The sequence below is a fragment of the Solenopsis invicta genome, chromosome 7 (assembly GCF_016802725.1).
Source record: "Solenopsis invicta isolate M01_SB chromosome 7, UNIL_Sinv_3.0, whole genome shotgun sequence".
NCBI classification, from domain to species: Eukaryota; Metazoa; Arthropoda; class Insecta; order Hymenoptera; family Formicidae; genus Solenopsis; species Solenopsis invicta.
Genome location: NC_052670.1, coordinates 9,444,020 through 9,464,676, shown reverse-complemented (window position 1 = coordinate 9,464,676; position 20,657 = coordinate 9,444,020). Strand labels below are relative to the sequence as shown.

The 20,657-nt window shown below is 40.1% G+C and overlaps 1 protein-coding gene across 4 annotated transcripts in view; it reads left to right on the top strand.

The window, feature by feature from the left end:
* The first annotated feature begins 477 nt into the window (after positions 1-477).
* LOC105198252 (semaphorin-1A) overlaps positions 478-20,657 on the top strand; it is a 265,225-nt gene continuing 245,045 nt past the window's right edge. For 2 of the 4 annotated variants that reach the window (XM_026137182.2, XM_011164915.3), the window contains exon 1: positions 478-881. The gene's annotated coding sequence lies outside the window, so the exon portion shown is untranslated. The remainder of the gene's footprint in view (positions 882-20,657) is intronic. The other 2 variants (XM_011164917.3, XM_011164916.3) reach the window with 2 other exon arrangements.

Below are 20,657 nucleotides of genomic sequence, written 5' to 3'. Positions count from 1 at the left end.
ATAGAGAAAGTTAAAATATGATTTTTATTTTATGAATTATTTGACTATTATTAAATCTAACGAAGTAACTGGAAAACTACTTTTTATAAAGTTTACAAAGTTAGTTTTTTTTTATTAATTAAAATCGTATTTGCGGACATTTGTTTGAGATAATAGCGAAAAAGGGAGAGAATTCTAGCCAAATTCAAGTTCGTTCGATTCAAATTAAAAGATTTGGGTTTATAGAATATTTTATCGGCTCTGGTATATTTGTTATAATCGATTTTCATGTTCTATAACTTTACATTCTCCGGAAGAAATTTAGATTATAAAAGGCAGTGAATCGTTACACAATTCATTCGTAGGGCAGATTTCAAATAAGCTTTCCGACAATCCCGATCTTGCCGTTCTCGAACCGAGCGTTCAAATTTCCCGCTCGGCGTCGCGCGATCGAGTGCGCCCACGCGCCGCGAGATGGCTCTAGTCGCGGGCACATCCGCAGAATCAAAAAAGACAGTTGGGAAGTGTAACATCACACATCGATTCGGCGGCCCCGCGCGCGTCGAGCCCGAAAAAAAACTTTCCTCTTCCGCGTTCCTTGGGCCCCGACCGTGTGCGGTCGCGACGAAGCCGCGCAGCCCGACGTCTAAACGTTTGACGCGCGCGTACGCGTGTGGTGCGGTGAATAATACAAGTGACTACGGAGCGACGAAGCGTATAGCGCGCTGCGCCGATGGAAACGTGACTGTCCCTCACGGTTGTATGCGGTGGTTCCTGTCACGGGCAGCGGCAGCAGCCCTCTCGTTCAACCCCCGTTCTGCCGAGGGCCACGTCGCCGACACCGCCGAGGGAGGGAAACTCGGCCTGCCGATAACGACCGCGGCGGAGGTCACTGCATTGCGGTGAGTACGTCGAACCCTTCTCTATACACTTCGTCCTTCTCGCGACGCTTTCTTTCGTTTCACGGCATGGCACGGCGCGGCACGGCACGCCTCGTCGTCGCCGGGGAATCTCGTTTTTTCGCCACCCTCGCGCCGCACGAGCGAGCCCCGTTGTCGACAACCGGCCGTCAGGGGTTCATTACCCCTTCGGCGACGAGTACATATACACGGTGTACGTATGGTGCGGCGTCGGTCGGTCGGTCGGTCGGTCGCCGCGGCGAGTTTTCCGCCCCGTGACGTTTCGCGGCGTTTCCGCGGAGAGACGTCCGCGAAATTTTCAAATATTCCGCGACGAAAAAAAATCAACCGGGAAGAAAATACGTCACGTCGTTTTGAAGTGACGTTCGCGAACGCGAGCGATGCCGCATGACCGGTCTCACCGGGGTGCCTCTCACATTCGCCGCAATCTCTCGCGATCGATTGACGTTTTGAGTTTCGGAGTTTTGTCAGGGCAACGATACAGCGGTACGTTTGAAGGATCCTCGCGTGCGTTTCCTCATTGTAGCAAGTGCTGTAGATGCATGCACGTTATCCTAGAGTAATGTAAATAATCCTTATGTCGCAGCCATGATGTTTATACATTTACGACATTACAGCGAAACTACATAAAAGCTGAGAATATTTTAGAAAAGTAAAGAACAAAGAATTGGTTCTCCATAACCAAATTGTAATATAATATATAATTATATTATATACACACACACATATATATATATATATATATATATATATATATATATAATATATAAAATATAATAATTTAGCATCATATCCTTGATTTAAAAAGTATATTTTCTAAGTTTAAAGACAAATTATTTTACTGGCTAATATTTAAATCAAGAAAATGATTATGTTCCAATAATTTGTTTTTAAACTTAGAAAATATATTTTTTAAATCATGATATGATGCTAAATATATTTACTTGAACATTAAAATTTTTTTTTCCAATTTATTCATTTTTATTCTCTGTGTAATTACAATAAATGCTTTATTATTATGAATATTCATAACAAATATAAGTAAACTTTTTAAAATAATTAATTAGGCAATTATATAAATGTATGTAATGACGACATGTATCGCTCATTTGCTGCAACAACAATAGCTGCAATAAAAAATAAAAAAAAAATTTTCTCCAATTTGAATGGTTGAACTCATTAAAATTGTTTTTCATTAATATTGGTTTTTAAAAAATGCGATTCTGGTATGAAAACTAATTTCAGAGAAATAAAAAGTATTATTCAATATATAGCCTTTCAATTGGTATATTGAATTCTTATCGGAATTTTCTTTTCTTTGCACAAACAACTAAAGAAATAACAATTTTTGGGCCGTGTCATTGTCGTAGCAGTTAAATGATATGTAAATACATATAGGTTGATATATCTGTTTGAATAATTAGTTATTTAAAAATTTACCTGCATCTGCCTGACGCATTAAAGTGCTCCTCGTATTTCGTTAATAACCCGCATTAAAATTTACTCAAAAATATTACCCCCGTATAAACTCAATGCAAAATACTCCATCGCGTATAATTTAATCATCTACGAATATTTTTCATGCAAATTAAAACATTGCCTGTTAAAATGGAAATATATAATATGTCGAGTGTTTTATTCTATTAACAGCAATTAATATCTTTTGCACCGCATTCGCGGGTGATATATAATCATTTAGGATTTAGGACGCCAAATGACATTCTGCATCATATTAAAAGGAGTTAAAATTGTTTTACGCAGCGTATATATATTATATTACCTAAAACTATAATCAGGCTGCGCTATTAATTTATCATTGTTACTTTTGAAATATTTATTATCTTAATCCACATTGCATCATGTATGATCATTATCATCATTTAAATATGAAAATACGTACGAATTACGCGCAAAAATAATTTTCACTGGATTAATCCGTAATCGTTAACATAATTAGCTGTTTTCATTATGCCGTATTGAAGATATATCTAACATTTATCGCACGGCATTTTTTTGTCTCATTTGACGCCTCCCGTCAGCGTTTCATCACACTGCAATATAATATCTGAGAGCAATTTTGTACACCAATGCCGATTTTTGGCATTGCTGTAAAACACTGCCGACATTTTTGTACACTGCCGACAATGCTTATTGTTAGTCAATGCCTACAATGCCGTCAATCCTATATTAAAATTAAGGCAATGCCATGCAATTATGAACACTACCGCGTGCCCATTATCATACGCCAATGCCTGCACAAGAATTCTAAAGCTTTCCCGAAGTATTCAAAATTTTTGTGCTCAACTCCATGATCGAAAAACCGACTCTGAAGTGAGCTCACCACTCCCCAACCACTGACGACAATGCCGTCAATATTATAGGTCACTGCCATTAGCTGTTTTCATTATGCCGTATTGAAGATATATCTAACATTTATCGCACGGCATTTTTTTGTCTCATTTGACGCCTCCCTCAGCGTTTCATCACACTGCAATATAATATCTGAGAGCAATTTTTCAACATCGTTATATTGCAAACGCTTCGCGCGTTGGCGTATTTATATTGCGTCAATACCACTGTCTGAAACACAACAGTATCGTTTAGCAATGAATACCAGATAAAACTCTCTTGCGACATCGACGTAATATGTGTATTATGTAATTCATGGAGTCATCTCGTCATCAATCCATGTTTCTCGCTCTTCGCTTGTGAAGTAATAATCTTAAAACAAGAGGAACGTTAGATCTGGTATCGGTAGGAAGGGTGAGAGGGAGGAGAGGGGTCGAGTGGCCGCAGTAGTAGCGGTTTTATTTGATATCGACTCGTCGCCGACCAGTGTGTATCCGTTTTTGTTTAACTCACGTAGTCACCTTGCGATATTTCTCGGCAACGCGCCCCGGTATCATCTCTCTGTATTTTCCTCTTGGTCTTTTTTTTCCTCCCGTCGAGAGCAAATCCCCCCCCCCTCCGCGCGCGAGCGAGTAAATATCAAGACGTGGAGTGACGTAGAGAGCCGGCAATCACCGAGCGTTAATTAACACTCGATTAATAGCATCCTTTTACGTTTGCGAGCAGGCGTGTGTCGCTTTGTCTCGAGCCATTAAAGCGCGTCAGTTTGCATTATCTTCCTGTATTCCGCGCCCAGCTTAGAAGTGTCAAGTGAGCTTTTCACATTAATTAAGATATCTAATAATAATCAACCGTTCCTCGGCTGTTGGAGCACTCAAGTTTGCGATAGATATGACTTAATGCGGGCTTCAAAGGAGAATTGCTGTAATTAGACGAAAACTAAGTCCACTGATATCCAATGTGTATTCAACAGCTCTAATGTGCTCTAGTTTCAGTATGCTCAAATTTTTTATCGATGTTAATCTACGAGTACAGTCTTATTTTACAACTTACACATATATGCACATGTGAAAGATTCCTATCGACATTGTACTGAGAAAAAAGATTATTGACCTGACTCAATTTTTCAACTTGATTTAATTTATTTAGTTCAAGTATTTATGTATTTAATTAAATACATAAAATACTTTAATTTTAGTTTAGGCTTTTATATATTTAACTTAAATACTTGAAGAAATAATTAACTAAGTTGAAAAATTCAGTGAAGTTAACAGGCTTATTTTTCACAAAAAAAGACTTCCAACTCGGAAATTAAAAAAAATCATGGAATTTTAATAGTATATAAAGGAGATCCTGCCATGTAATAAACAATTCTTTGAGGGTGCCCGCGAATTCACCCTCAAAGAATAAAATTAACTTCTGAAGATTAGTTCTTTTTACTCGAGTTTTTACTTTTGTATTTTATTATTCATCAGCAAAAAGAGATAGAATATTTTAAAGAGAAAATTTATTTTTTTTAATAAGAGACATATCGATTGTAAAACTTATCAACCATTTAAAAAATTATGAAAAATATATTAATGAAAGTAGGAGTAATATATTTTCAGTATTCTGATATTTTCATGATAAAAGGTAGAACAAAATTTTAGAGAGAAAATTAATTTTTTTTAATAATTTATCAGTTAGGAAACTTATCAAGTGTAAAAAATGATAAAAAATACATAAATAAGCAGAAATAATATATTGTTAATATTCTGATATTTTCATGAAAAAAGATAGAACAAAGTTTTAGAGAGAATATTTGTTTCAATAATATTTATTGATTAGAAAACTTATCAATTTAAAAAATTATTAAGGACGTATGTGTCATATCGCCAAACATTACTAAAAATATAAACTTAGCTTTGTAGAATACTCTAATATTACTATGTTTGAGTATCTGTGTATAAGAGCACAATTGACTTATTGCTTTAAAAATTATTTCATTTTTTTTTTACTCTTGATTCTCGTGTAAAATCGCGTTTTGCACTTATTTGCAAATTTAACGGAGAAGAAGTAACATTACTAATTAAATCAAAATTTTTATCTATATTTATATTAATAAAACTCTAATAAATATTTGTGCAAAAATTTATTTAGCTCCACTTACTCGTTTAAAAGTTAGTTATTTATTTAAAACTGCAGCAAAATATAGTTATTTTTACTGCAAAAATCATTATAAATCAAATTTTTCATTGTTTTTCTTCTTTATTTCTAGTTTCTGGGCCAAAATTCGGGCAATTGCGACCAAAATTTTTCAGTATTGATTAGGAAAGAAAAAATAAACTTAGAGAATCTTCAGTTTTTAAATTTCGATAACTTTCAGCTCGCATTATACAGTCAAGACATCCTTAAAAAAAATATATAAACAAAAGCAGAAGAAATTATATGTGCTGTTAGGAAATATATTTTCAATATTCTGATGTTTTCAGCATTGAAAATATCAGAATCTCAAAAACATGTTGTTTCTCCTTTCGTTTATATATTTTGTATAATTTTTTAAACACAATTGATAAGTTGTATTAAAAGAAATCGATAATTTCTCGAAAATTTTGTTCTAAATTCTTCTTTTGTTGGTGAGTAATAAAATAAAAATGAAAGATGGACTAATCTTCAGAGGTTAATTTTAGTCCTCAGTCTCTTCAGGGTAAATTTGGGGAAAAAAAAGAATCGTTTATGTCAGCATCTCGTTTATGAATCAAAGTTTCATAACTTTTTGAATTTCCGAGTTGGGAGGTTTCTCTCGTCAGTGTGCCATTAATCTCGAAAAAATAGGGAACTGTAATACTTTTAATAATATCTCTGTTGTCTTTTTCCAATGCGCATGAAAATTTGTTAATTCACTCTAAGATTGGCAAGAAATAATTGCCAAGTTCGCGTGTTATTTATCCGTCACGTTGCGTGTAATGAGCATTGGGATTGCTGTAGATGAGGATAGTGGACAACTGATGTATTGCGTTAATTAACGCGCGCGATTGTAATTAGCCGTGTTTTTTTCGATCGATTCGTGTCCGCTCGAGCGAGCGTTCGAAGCGATGCGGCAGCCAACGAGAAGATGGCGTCGATGAATCGATTGGTGCGAGTAAATTCTCTCTTCTTACATTCGCGTGGTTAATCGCGTTGCATTTATTCCGTTCACGATGACTCGGTCGCGTCGCACGCGTCTCGCGCTATCCTCGATACATTAATTAATTAACGGAGAAATACGTTGTTCGAGCAGTTTTGCGAAACGTGTGTATCAGGTGCGATAAACATCCACGATTATGATATAGGAATAATGATGTTTCGGAGCGAGACTTGCATTTCCGCCGTTCGGGTTTGTAAACTTATCTGCTTGAAACATCTTCGCGGAAGAAGGGGACTATCTCGTCACAACACAGTTCCGAGTTTAGTCGCAGGTAATCCTTAATGGGTAAAACGTGACAATCACAACGTGTGCCGTTCCGAGACGCACGCGCGTGATCGTGCAAGACGATCCCTTTGATCGCGATAAAACGAGGAGAACGCGTTGCTCGTAAATATCCGGCGGTGCACATCGCAAAATTATGTCGTCGGGCGAATCACGTTCCGCAGCGCGGATGCCAATGGCGTCGTTGTGTACGGCACGATGGTACAATACACTTGGAGCATCCATTCATTCCCCCGTGTTCGCATCTTCGGACGCACGTTTCTGAATTTTAATCTAAATTCTTGTTTAGTTCGGCGTTTAATTCTTTTTTTTTCTTCTCTCTCTCTCTTTCTCTTCTTTTCTTCCCCACGGCGCGACGTCGACCTTCTCGTCGGGGAATTGCTTGTTCTCTCTGCCATTTCCTCCCGCGGTTGTCATCGAGCATTTAAGTTTCGCAAGTCGACACGTGTTATAATTACGGAAATTCTCGGGAAACCGAGACGAAACGAAACCAGACGAGACGAGACGAGACGAGACGAGACGAGAAGGCGCGACGTAGCATCGTTGTGTTTTCAATCAAAATCTCGAGCAATTTATTTACTATATATGCAGAAGTTCAGCCCCGCTGGGCAAACATCCGCGTATCTGACAGGTAAAAATTTGGTTTTTTCTCGTAAAATGCTTTTAACGTTTTGAAAGGTGTCCTAACCGCAGAGAAATAGAGAAAAAAATTTAGAAAAAAAAATCATTTGACGCCGAATATACGACGTATACCGCTGCAAAACCGTGGTTTGACTTCTGTGGCGTTGCGCCACCCTGCCAACTTAACAACTCGCAATTTTCGGAGTTTCAAAGTTTTTTTTTTCATGCGCACGTATTTTTCACGTTGCCAATAACATTTTGTAAAATATTGGAAACTAAATACCGCGAATATTAATGTAGGTATCGGAAATGAGCATACGTACGACTTCACGCTATTATTAGTTTCGCTAAACTGGCGAACTTTCAACTCTGATGCGTTTTGCACCCGTGACAACGCTATGCTCGCTGGTCTTGATATAACGCGACACTATTAACGCGAGTAAGTGTCTCCATTTCATATCGCGATACCACAATGAATGAGCATTAAGAATGCGGCCGAATGGCTGAGAGGGCCGAATGAGAAGGGACGAATTAACAGGCAGCTGGAGGACGTAACTGCAATGAAATGGCACGATAAACGCGTTAATATCGCCGACTCGCGCGGCTCGCTGCCGTGGAAACCGCGGAAACTGGGAAAACCGATAGACAGAGGGGACGCCACCACTAACAAAGCCGAAAGTTATCCTAGATTACAATTTAGGTACACAAAGCGCTGACATCTCTGATCAAATGAGTTATTATGCGGCGACGTGACGATCATTCGCAAGACGGGCTGGCTGGACGCACGCGCCTTTGACAATCCCCCATTGTGCCTCGTTGTTTGCGTAATAAAGTCGCCTCGAAGAAGTCACCTCGCTTGCTATTATCGGAAAATTAGTTCGCCACCTTATGCTCGCCGCCTTATAATCGGGATTCCAACTTGAAAGTCCATTACTTATCGAAAAGTTCTTCCGCTTTGTTTTCGTTGATCTCGGGATGTGGAATGACGCGTGAAATTATTAAACGATGTCGCAGATGTTGCGAACGGTTATGGAAGATAGCGGAGTAAAAATCGATAAGGGGGAAAAAAATATTGGGAAAAAAGCGCCGTGTACTTCCGTAATACGGTGCGCTTGCATTTTTTATCAATTGATTAAAAAAAACTCGCGACATGCTCTCAGGTCAATAATAATGCTTAGGAAATTTCACAATTAGATAATCCACAATTGGCACTGTATAATGGAGGTTGTTATTTGTAGCTATTACATAATTATTAAGGTAAACGAACAGAATATATATATTAAAACAATTATTGTAAACAAATTTCAATACGAATAGCACAAGAGAGGTCGACTTTACCGCAGTCAACGACAAATGAGTCCACGTAACTAAATTAGTTGCTATTCTATTTAATTCGTCGATTGTCGCGTATGTAACTACAGTTAATGTCGGTTAATCTAGTTTTCACAATGTCTGCATTAAGCATTCGATATTATAATTTTGCAGAACACTGAAAATTAGTTTTCTTCGGTAGACGCGAATTTCTTGCGAAATAGCCAAAGAACAATATTGACACTTGAGTTTCACTCAATACACGTATAAAATGTTAAATATGAATACTTATAAGTGTGTCACTATGCTATTTTTTTTATTAAGACATTCATGTTGAACACATTAAACATTTATGATGACGTCGCTAACCTTAAAATGGTCAGATCGAGAGCGGTTACATTGTCTTGGATATTTTCCTTAAATATTTTATACGTTTAGGCAATAGAGATGATTTGTTACCTTCTCATTGTTGAAGTCTTAAAGTTTATTATTTTTACATTCATTTATTTCATAAGACTATAATGAAAATTTAACTGTATAACATGTTAGACCATCCAGTGAATGACCCTTCGATGTCTTTGACTAAATTTCACCTATAAGCACGATGACCATATTGTAAGTTCTTTATTGGGAATAACAGTCTTTTATTTCAGGTAGCTATCCTTTAGTTTTATTTATTTTTTTATTTTTTTATTCAATTTTGTCATTTATTTTAACAATACTCTCTTGAAAAATAAAAAACTAATAAAATTTTAATAAACTGTACTTACTATATCAGTAAGTGATTTTTCATCAGTTAACTGAATGATAATTATCATTATAATCATCAGTTGCTGACATCAGTTACTGACATCTATTGAAATATTTTGTTAGTTCTTTTTTTAAGGATTATGAGAAATTCTTTTCTAATTAGCATTTAATATCTAATGTTATATCAATAAGGGAATTTCGAGGGGAATTTTTACGGACAACCGATAAATTTAATTTCTTGCGGTATAATTTGTTTTGTCTTCTGTTACTTTTTTTTATTTTTTATTTTTTTATTAAAATTCAAATTAAATCCGTTTTCATTTTTTGTCATTTTGAGTCTATTTCAGATTTAAGCCAAGGTTTTTTTCTAACACAGTTTCAAATCAGTTTGAAACTATCCGACAACTACGCAGCATCTCATTTTTGTATTAAAGAAAATTTCGTAATGCGCAGACTCCTGACAGTTACAAACTGATTTGATAACATAGGAATAAAGCCCTAAAATTTTCAAGTTTGTCTTTCATCTTCTCTAAGAAGGTACGGTCATTGAACCTATATAGGCACAATCACGTTGAGAATTTCTGTCCTAAATGGAACAGCAATGATCTTACGACGGCTCAAGAGCATTCCTAGAAACGAGCGCGGCTTTTCCGATTTTTCTCTCGGTCATTGCGATTCTTTTCTGTGTAACACTAATACACGGTACGTGCTCGGGCCGAACAAAAGCGTCGTCTCCGGCCGTCTCATCGGGGGCGCCGACACGACTCCTCCGTTACCCAACGATTGTCCCGGGCGCATCCACGGAATATTTATCAACGCGCCATCCACGCGGCGGTACCCCCTATCCCAGGCCGCAGAGCGTCTTTAATAACGGGCGCCGTGCGATGCAGGGCCGTATTGATTTTGAGGCCAAGGTGCGCCGCAAGGCAGCTTCCAACTCGCCAATGTACATGTGTGTGCGCGTATGTGTGTGCCAATGGATATTAACCCTCGGACGTGGTCCTGTCTAGAACCGATTCGAGACTGGGCGTGCTGGCGTACCGAGCACGAAATTTCTATCAATGTAAGGAAAATGAAATTCCGGATGAGTAACAGCGTGATACAAAACGACGCACCGCGGCGTTAATTGTCTAGCCGTTGTCTCCGTCGTGTCTCGTTTCTCAACAACCTTTTTTGGCTCACCGGTAATATATGTAATAAGGACCCAACATTATTTAGTAGCAGCATGTCTAGCTATAGTTGAATCGCATCATGCAGTATAACGTTTCTTTTTTCTATATACTTTAATTTTTATAACGTTATAAGTTACTAGATTTGATTGTCTATAATGTCTTTATATCACAATATCTTACAAATTAACACGCCAAACTGCTTTTGTTTACTACAACGCCATGCTTTGTTGAACTAAACAATGTTTAGACTTACTGTAGAGACATTACTCCCACCCAGATCTCAGCATCCACCGATGAGCGATAACCCCACCCGTTGGAAAACTCTAGATCATCTCTCTAGTCCTTAGCTTTTGTCAGAGCGTGGGGACCCCTCAACGTATTTCTGTACGCTTTTTACAATTTACACAGATATGCGGGACCTAGAGAGTTTAAAGCCAGATGAGCTGGTTCTAATTTAGGACCAGTTTCACATCCTACGGTTAACTTAACCGACCGGTTGAGTGTTAACTGTGATTGGTTACTTCTGATCAATTCTACTTAACGACAAACGCAATAGATCGATTCCAGTAGAAAAAATTTAGCCGATTTAGTTAACCAGAGATTGCGAAACTAGTCATTAAAGGGGTTTTCATGGCAAGATACCACGGTGGTTTGCCTTCCGAGAAGTAGTGATCGAAAATCAGATGTTTCTGATCAGTGGAATTTGTACCCGGATCTTCGGTACAGAGAAAGCAGGCGCATGACTCTCTGCGCTACGATCACTACCCTAGATTATAGTCCTTATTAAAAAGAAAATCTAATTAAAGCTCATGTGAAACAACACGACGGAGTGCATACACGTGGTCCTTAGAAGAACGGATTTACTTTATTTTTCACCTATTCATCGCACGTGAAACCGTATACGCGATTCGCGAAATATCGAAGAACCGAAGAGTAGAGGATCGTTCGCGTTGTCGAAGCGGGATATTAACCAGTCGGCGTACTCCGTGGCACCGTGCGCGCTTTAGAGGATTATAATGGAAACGGAATCCACCGTGCCGTTCAGCGACGCCGTGACATTCAGGAGCTGCATGAAAACGCGTCGCGCGGCGTGTATACGCAGAGTGCATACGAGGTGTCCGCCGCGAGTTCGTCGTCGTCGTCGTCGCGCTGAAAATTGCATAATGCAAGCGCGCCGGTGAAAATGTAGCCAGGCGGCGCGTTTTTATTTTTCGTCGCCGGCGATGGCATGTAAGTTTCACGAGCCGCGCGTCGGATTTGTAAGGACCGTCGTCGTACGCGTAGCTTTTGCACGATTCCGGGCGCGACGCGACTTTTCTCCCTCCTCCGTCGTTCCCTCCCATATATTTCGCACGCCTCGCAAATATCGCATCACGTCGGCGCGAACTTACGTATGTATACGCCGAAAATTGGAAATATCGCGCTGTTTATTATCGGGAGGATGATGTATCAGTCCCTCTACCTTACGGAAACAGCGCTTTACCGATTTTTCAGGGGGAAAATTGGATACCGTTGCTGACGCGCGACATAAATAAAATCAGATAAAATATCGCCCGCTGCCTGCCGCCGTTCGTTTCATTTCCATCGTCCCTGCCTTGGCCCGAGGAATGGCACTCGACGTTTCCGTTCCGTGATTTCTGAATAGCCTAGCCGCCGCACTACGTCCGCGCTCAAACACCGTGCGATTCCTTTGCCTTCTATCCGCTCAACGTGTTTCGGAAGTCGCGACGTATTTCTCACGATCGTACGTCACGGAGAGTTGTATCCAAAATAACGAATAATACGTAAATGGAATTATTTCATTCGTTTTGCCAAATGATCTAAAATTTTCAGTTATTTTTAACTTTTGACTATATAACTATGGGCTTGCTAGTGATCCCAGTAATCCAACATTGATTCGATATATGGAGATTTAGGTCTCGTCCTCGAGGATCAAAAAAGTGAGAACTCAAACGTTAGTTAAATGATGCTTGATTCCTATCTTTAGATCTAACATTAATATATTAAATTGTTACTTACAATTAGTCGCTTCGTGAGCAATTATAGTAATAGAAATTAGTTCCAGTAATATTCGCCACTTGATCATTTTGAGAGATCGCAAGCATTAGCAGTTCATACTTTCTAAATCTGAATCAGTGTATTATTCACTGAAAGATAGTGACTAGTCTGATTTCAGTGATATACTTGTATCTATATCAATTAGTGATAAACTGCTTTTTAGCGACAACACATTGATTTATTTGGTTAACGAGAGTATGTGCCTCCTTCTTAATCGAAATTATTGAACAATAGTGAATAGTCATTGATGATCACAGTTATAAGTATAGTACTGCAAATCAGTAAGATTCCACTGATTAAGATTTAAAGAGAATACTTGTGTACAGTCAAAGTTTTTAACAAATGTAGCTCCCGCGTTATAAATAACTGAAGATTTGACATCTCCTGGCTAGATTAACGGGAGCAAATGGACGCGGTAACTTTATTCTTTAGTCGATTCAAAGTGAACTTGAGCTGTATCAGAATTTTAATTCAAGTTCTGGTTTGCAAGATATGTAATATTGAAAATTAAAAAGTTTAGCGAAACGAGATGGCGGCCAATCAAACTTTCACCGAGGAAAAATCGACTCGAAATTCGCCAACTTTTCAAGTACACTCAGTACATCCGCATCCGCCCGCCCGCCTGTCCGCCCGCTTCAAGTCGTATAAGTTTCCGGGACGACGAGCGAGAGGGTGTATCGTTGCGAATTTACCGAGCACCCCGTGGACGTAGCGTCGCTTTTCCATTCGCGCCGCATACTCGCGGGGCAACTTCGGTTACGCGTAGCAAACTTTGAAACGGCCATTCACGTCGTAATCCCATAATGCATCCTTCGCATGCAGCAACATCCGTCGCCGCACTCGGTCTCTTCTTTGTCTCGCGCTCTCTTTCCCTGTCTCTCTCTCTCTCTCTCTCTCTCTCGCGTCGGTCCTCCTGTTGCCGCGTCAATGCCTCGAGTCTCGATACGTTTTGCCGGTCGGTCAATCGTTATCGGTCCCTCCTTTCGCTCGGTGGGCAGGCGGGCCTTTGTGCTCTCGCATCGATGATTCACCGTCGCGCGCTGCGATAACAATATTTTGCCGGCCGATAACGCGATCTTGGCGAACAAAGAGGAGGAACGTGGGCGTTCTTTAAACCGTCCGTCCGTTCGGTCGTTCGCTCGCCCGTACATCCGTTTCCTCACTCCCTTTCCGTCCGTCGCGGACCGACGACGGGACCGACGTCGGACCGACGTTTTTTGATACGCCAGACACAGGCGGACACGTGACTGAACCCGTCCGTCCGTTTTTGTCGGGATTTGTAACCGTATAGTTTCGGCATCGTTGCTTGTCTCCCTGGCCGAAGGAGAAATATTATTATCCGCGTCCAGAAACTCTCTCTCGCGAAAAAATAGCTAAGCTGCGCCCTCGACTCCACTTTGTTCGTCCTGAAAAATTATCGGACGAGTGTTGGAGTTTAACGTTCAATTTTTCTATCTTGGATAACGAAGTTTCGCTCAAGTTTCAGATGCTACAGCAGATCGATTTTCATCTATTAACTCGTACACGTAGACGCATACCTTACGTACAGTTTCAATTCGTACTCGTGCAGCCGAATGTCCGGAACGGATGTTTAAAACATTCGATTTCTGCAAAGTTTTCGATAGACTGGGCGCGAAAAGACAGTTGAAATAATTTGTAGTTGGAAAGAAAGTAATCAGACCCGCATTCTTGAGATCTTGCGATATCCTAAGTTCGTCACGACGCGCCTGCCTCCCACCCCGTAAGTTTGTTTCGTAGTTGTCGACCGCCCTTCTCTCTAACACCGTTATTGAGCTACCGTTGGGAGTTAAGGAAAACGCGCGAAGTTAGAAATTGGTATACCAGGGCCGGGCCATCGACAGGGTTTAAATGTTGCGGTATCTACGGTGAACTTTCGTCGCAGCCCCTGCGCCACGTAGGGTAGCAATGGATGTTCGTCGCGCGCGGGAACGGCCAGCGATGTAACGCGCAAAAAAAAAAAAACAAAAAAATTAGAAAAAGGAACTTTATCGCGGAAATAACCCTTTTTCTACGACGGCCGCCATTTACGACCGCGGTCATTTGCTTCGTTCGTAAAAACTGATTCTGGCATCTTTCTCTCTCTCTCTCTTTCTCTTTCTCCCCCTTCCTCTCTTCCTCCCTCCCTTTTTCTCTTACATCGGCTCATCCGATTCATCTGTGGAAATGCCAGAGACGTTAACCAACTCTCGGAAAATTTCTGCTATTGGAGGTGGAACTTTGTTCGCTGTAGGACTCATGGTTGTCACATCTTTAACATCGTAATCGGAGAACCGCGGAAACTTACGGAGGGTGCAAATTAGAAGTTGATGAAACGGAAAACGTCCCCGGTGATTCGCGTGCATACAGTCTTTTAAAGAATTGTACGTTATAATCAACACTTCTCGATATATTCCCTTTAAATATTATTCTTTTAGAGGGAGCTGCATTTTAAAAGCTATACGCACAAATTGTTTTATATTAAATATTTTTTGGAAACATACGCGTATAGATATATGAACAATGCAAACAGACACCAATTAAAAGTATTCGAATCAAAATTGTCGTATGAATCTGTCATTTTATAGGCACCTTCTGTAGAGTGTTCAAAGTTCAACGGCCCTGCGAGTCTCTATCGTCACGCCATAGAGGTGAAAAAAAAGCACGCGAATGCAGCGATGTATTGCGCCCGCCGGCAAAAAAACGATAGAAAAAAAACCTTATCGCGGGGACGAACTTTTTTTCGCACCACCGCCATTTACGAGCGGAGTCATTTGCGTCGTTCATAAAAAGCGATTTGAGTTTCTCGCATTGGGTCACCTCGAACCGTCCGTGAAAATACGCGAGACGTTACCCGACTCCCAGAGAAAATACTTCTCGTCGGGAGAAAAACTTTGTTCGCCACAAGGAATGGGACGGGTGCGAGGGCAGGGGAAAAAAAGAGAAGAGAAATAAGAAAGAGAGAGAGAGAGGAACGTAACGAAAGCACAATCATATCGTTAAAGATGTACAAAAGCTTGCCGTTTTTTTATTAAAATCGTTCATTCGTAATCAAATCGATTTAACTTTGAAGCTGCATAACTTATCAAGCAATATTGAACGAATATATTTTTACCGTTCACCGTTCAATTTGTAGTATCAAATTTTAACCAATTTATTCTTAATCCCATTTCTATAAATCACCATTGCTCCCACAGTATGCCATTAATTTAAAACAAAGGGGGGTTGAACTATTTAAATTCTAAGAATGTGAAATTTGATTCAAATATAATTTGCTAATTTAATAGATGCATTCATTAATATCAGGCTTGATTAAAATTTTTTTTTTAGATTTTTTTTGTTTAATACATGTTTTTAAAACATTTTTATGAACTCTAGTTAATATTGTATGTTGTTTACTAATAAAAAATTAATTAGACCGTGTATAAATGAGCTGATCAGACGTTTTTAACTACATGTTTTTGTGTTGAAATAATAAATTTCGATGCACATGGAAATTAAAAATAACAAAACATTATTTAATTCGAGGAATTGAATTTGATTCTTTAATATTTAAGTGTTTATTACTCATTTATTATACAAACATCCGTTCTAAAAATTAACATTACCAATTATCCATCAATAGTCATCAATAATAGCACATTTTTGTCGTTGTAAGTGAAGTTATTTTTATTCTTCGATATCTTCGATTCATATATATCATTTGAAATTGTCGGTCTTTAATTGCCCTTGACCGCGCAACGATCGGTTCTCAAATGCACGCCATTTCTTCCGGCCACGAACTGCATCCTTGCTCGATTCTATTTTCGGATCACGAGTTGCGTGGGTGTTCAGCTTGAAATCGTAATGGAGAACCGTGTAAGAATTTGAAATACGAAATCATTTTTATTGCAACGTTGACGGAAATAACATAATTTTATTTCGGGATTACATGTAGCTATATTTTTTGCTAATATATTATAAATGAGATTAACGTAATGATATATTTCTCACGAGGATAAATTTATAAATTGTTCTCTGTGCAAATGTAGAATATGAATATCCTTGATATATTTCTCTATGAAAGCATATTTTCTATTTTATCTGACAGATAAATGAAATATTTATATATGAGATGTTTAAGCTGAGTGCAATTTAAGTCGATTTTCGTATATCTATAGTATCCACATTTTCTTGAAATTTAATACTTCAGAGAGCCGGGCTTACTCTCCGTTTTCAAAATAAACGGTTCACATATCAGTCAAGATTTTACCGGAACGAGATTCCAACTTGTCGATACTGCAACGGAGGGATCTGATAATGTCACGAAATGTCGGACGTCAAGAGAAAGACTAGAGATAGAGAGATAGAGAGAGAGAGAGAGAGAGAGGGTGACGTCAGTTGAAGTTACTTATCCCTGAGTTTATTGATTTATCGTGCCGCGGAACGAAGATTCTCGCGAATTCTCGCGCTCCAGTAAGCCGTCTCGACCTGCGGCTTTGATTTTCACGGTCGCCCACTCATCCCGGTAACTCGGCACACGCCGTATATATAACTTCGTAGCAACGGTAGGCGCGGTGTATATTGCTTATCAGAGGAGATGGCTGAGGTCTCCCGAAAATGGATGCAATTCCAGGGACGTACCGTGCGTTCCGCTCGCGTTTAGCGCCACGGTCTTCCTTTTCCTCGTGCATACGTCCGTGTGTATGCATGGACCAGATCCGAATCTAATATCGTGTTTTGCCTCCTCTCAACCTCCACTTGCTTCTCTCTCTCTCTCTCTCTTCCTTTCCGTCTCTTTCTCTTCATCTTCCGTTTTGCCTCAGTCACACTATGTACATAGAACAACACCCTCTAGTAGTTATAAGCACACAAAGTTTGATGTTTACTGGTTGCGGTGTGGCGGACCATGCACACCAATGTGTTAGCACGAGCGCGTGTCCACCTGCGAGAATTAAAAAGCGCGTCTGACCGCAATGCGTATACTTCATTTGCGTGACTAATAATGTGCCACGATATAATGTGCCACGATCGTGCTCTTGTAAAAACAGCTGCGTCACGTTGCTCATGAGACGGAAGTTTTTCATGTACGCTTGACTAAAATGAAATTTGAATGAAATCAAGCAGGTCTATTCTTTAACTCTTAACGACAGTTCCGTTATCGTTATAACATCGTTGTGCAACTTTTTTATTTGCGTTAATGGCATTATAACGATAACGAAACTGTCGTTAAGAGTTGCGGAATACACGTAAAGGACAATTTTACCGAAACACAGATCTGAAAATAATCATGTTGAATAATTAAAAAATTTATATTGGACGTTTAAGTCCAAGTTTTGGTTGCTGGAATGTCGAAACTTTTTGCAGCAGGATCATCATGCTTGAACATCCTACATGATTATTTCGATGGGGTTCAACATCAAAATCATTTTCTGCTCTGTGTCTAGCTAAATTTTCAGGTACTACAGCAAAATTGTTTATAGGCTTGCCGAAAAAGAATACGCATTTTTATCCTTTTTTTTTTAAGCGTTCTCATACTGAACTGGCGATAGATGCAACGTTAAATATTTCAACGTATTGATAGTTCGCCAACAATTTTCCGTTTGGAAATTATTTTTGTGAGATCGCGCTTTTGCGCCACGGATGCCGGTCATTTTCAATCAAACTAAAAGCTTGGAAACTCTACGAGACTCAGCCGATTCAGATGGATGTATAAAGCATTGAGATTTAAAGGGTTCACTTTTTGCGCCCGTGCGACTTTAGTAGGTGCCGGACGGTGAAAAAGCGGTGGAAAAGCCAACCGCAATGCGGACGTTTTCACGGGCCTACGAGCGTTGAAGTTCGATAAAGAGTGCCGGCAGCAGCGGCGCAATAAAATTCACTGATTTAAAGAACTCGGAATTTTACTTCCAGATACAACGGCAGCCGATCGATTGCGTCGCGTCGCGTCGCGGCTAGCCTGTATGTATTCGATTACGCACGAATGCGCGACGCGCGAAAACACCGACGAGACGGACGCACCGACTCCTGCTGCGACTCTCACTGTCGCGACGCGACGCCCGCTACTGTGCTTCGATTTTATTCCCCCGTGCTCAACAATTTATTACTGCTCTCGTGAATAAACTAATTCTCGCTGCCGAAAACTCGCGCCAACTTTTTCCAGTTTACGTCACGCGGAAAAACATTTTCCTCCTCCTCCCCCCCCCGCCCTCGCACTTTCCGTTCCTCGATTTCTAGTTCATCACTCACCTGGGACGTGCTGATGTCTCACAGCTTTAAAAAAAGTAGGATTTTTCACTCCTTTCCCTTCCCCGCAACGTAGGGAGGGAGAGAGAGAGAGAGAGAGAGAGAGAGAGAGAGAGAGAGAGAGAGATAAAAAGTCGGACAGGACTTTCGGCCATAACGTCGTATCGTTTCGATTCGAAAGAGCGAATCGTCGCACGCTGAGAAAAAAAATATTGCGCGATAGTTGCGCCGTTTCCGACCTCATCCATTAGCTCGCTCGATTCTACGATTCATTCCCTTCCCGCGTCTCACCTTGCTTCCATTATCGTCGCATGCCAAGAGCTCCCCGCGGAAAATAGGAGTTTGATTGGAACAGAGGGAATTGCAATCGGAATCCTACGGAGGCCGCGTCTCGCCCATCCACAACGCGACGACGACGACGACGGCGGCGGCGGCGACGACGGCGAGGACAACGACTGGGATGACGACGACGACTTTGCTCGTAAATAACATTTGCTTCCTCGCGTACGAACGAAGTTACGACCGCGGAACTTTGCATAGAGAGAAAGGGAACGGAGCGGCGCGGCGGGCGCGGAACCGAGGCCGAAGACAAGAGAATGCAAAGGACTCGCAGCGCGGGGGCAGAAAGAGCGACGCGCTGCAAACAGACGATTTACAAAGCATCGGAGGCGCTGCACCATCACCGCGGGTTTCCCCCCAGAGAGGGAGAGAGGGAGAGAGACCAAGAGAAACGCACTCGACGAGAGGAGACAGAGACAAAAAGTACGGCGATGCGGCGCGGCGACGATTTATCGCGCCGCCACATCGTGGATCGCGATGCGTATGGATTTTCCAGCGTGGCGGGTAAATACTCGGACGGATAAAGGATCTCGCGTGATCTATGAAGGGACGTGCTATCCTAGGTTGGATGACGGAAAACCTGCGGGTTGAAAGTGGCGTGATCCAATCGGTATTACTCGTAATGTAAACGACGAACGTAAAGGTAGATAGAGAGAGAGAGAGAGAGAGAGAGAGAGAGAGAGAGAGAGAGAGAGAGAGAGAGAGAGAAGCTATGCTTTTTCCCAAATTATACCTCTATTTATGAATACCGAAACTTTGTTTGCAAAATGCAGAAAGAGAACATTATTTGATGGGATTTAAAAGGATTTGAAGAGACGCGAGAGATGATTAATTTATCTAGATATGGCATAAAATACTAAATAAATATTAAATATAAAATAAATGATGATAAAGAGTGAATAATCAGAGAACGGGGGGCGGGGGGGGGTACACAAAAATGTATCATTAATATAAGCGCGTACAAAAGTAAAACGGATGAATGAGTTTGAAATATTATATTGTACTTAGATAAAAAATGAAAAGAGGGAGTAAAACAATTAAATAACGAAAATTACTTGCAATTAACGGGTCGTCTTATTATAAAAGTAGTTTTATTATAAAAATCACGATGAATAACGATCTAATAACGAATCTCTAATATGTACCTCGTTAGTAATGCTTGAGAAGATTTATAGCTCGATCGAGATTTGATGTATAACGGTACTTAATGGAGGAGAAAAGAGATATCGGAATAAGAGCGAGTCCGAATGTGGACAGATGCGCGCACAAATCGAGTGATGATTTACAAAGCAACGGCGACTGCACGCGATAAAGATGGAAATAAAAAATAGCATTGCACGTTGCACGATTTATCGCGCGGCGCCATATTGGATCGCGAATGAATTTACGGCTAGTCTAGGTAAATGTTAAAATCAATAAAGTCATTGAGAGAAATATAGTCAAGATCATCCGGAAAGATTAATTGCAAGATAAATTTGAATAGAGAAA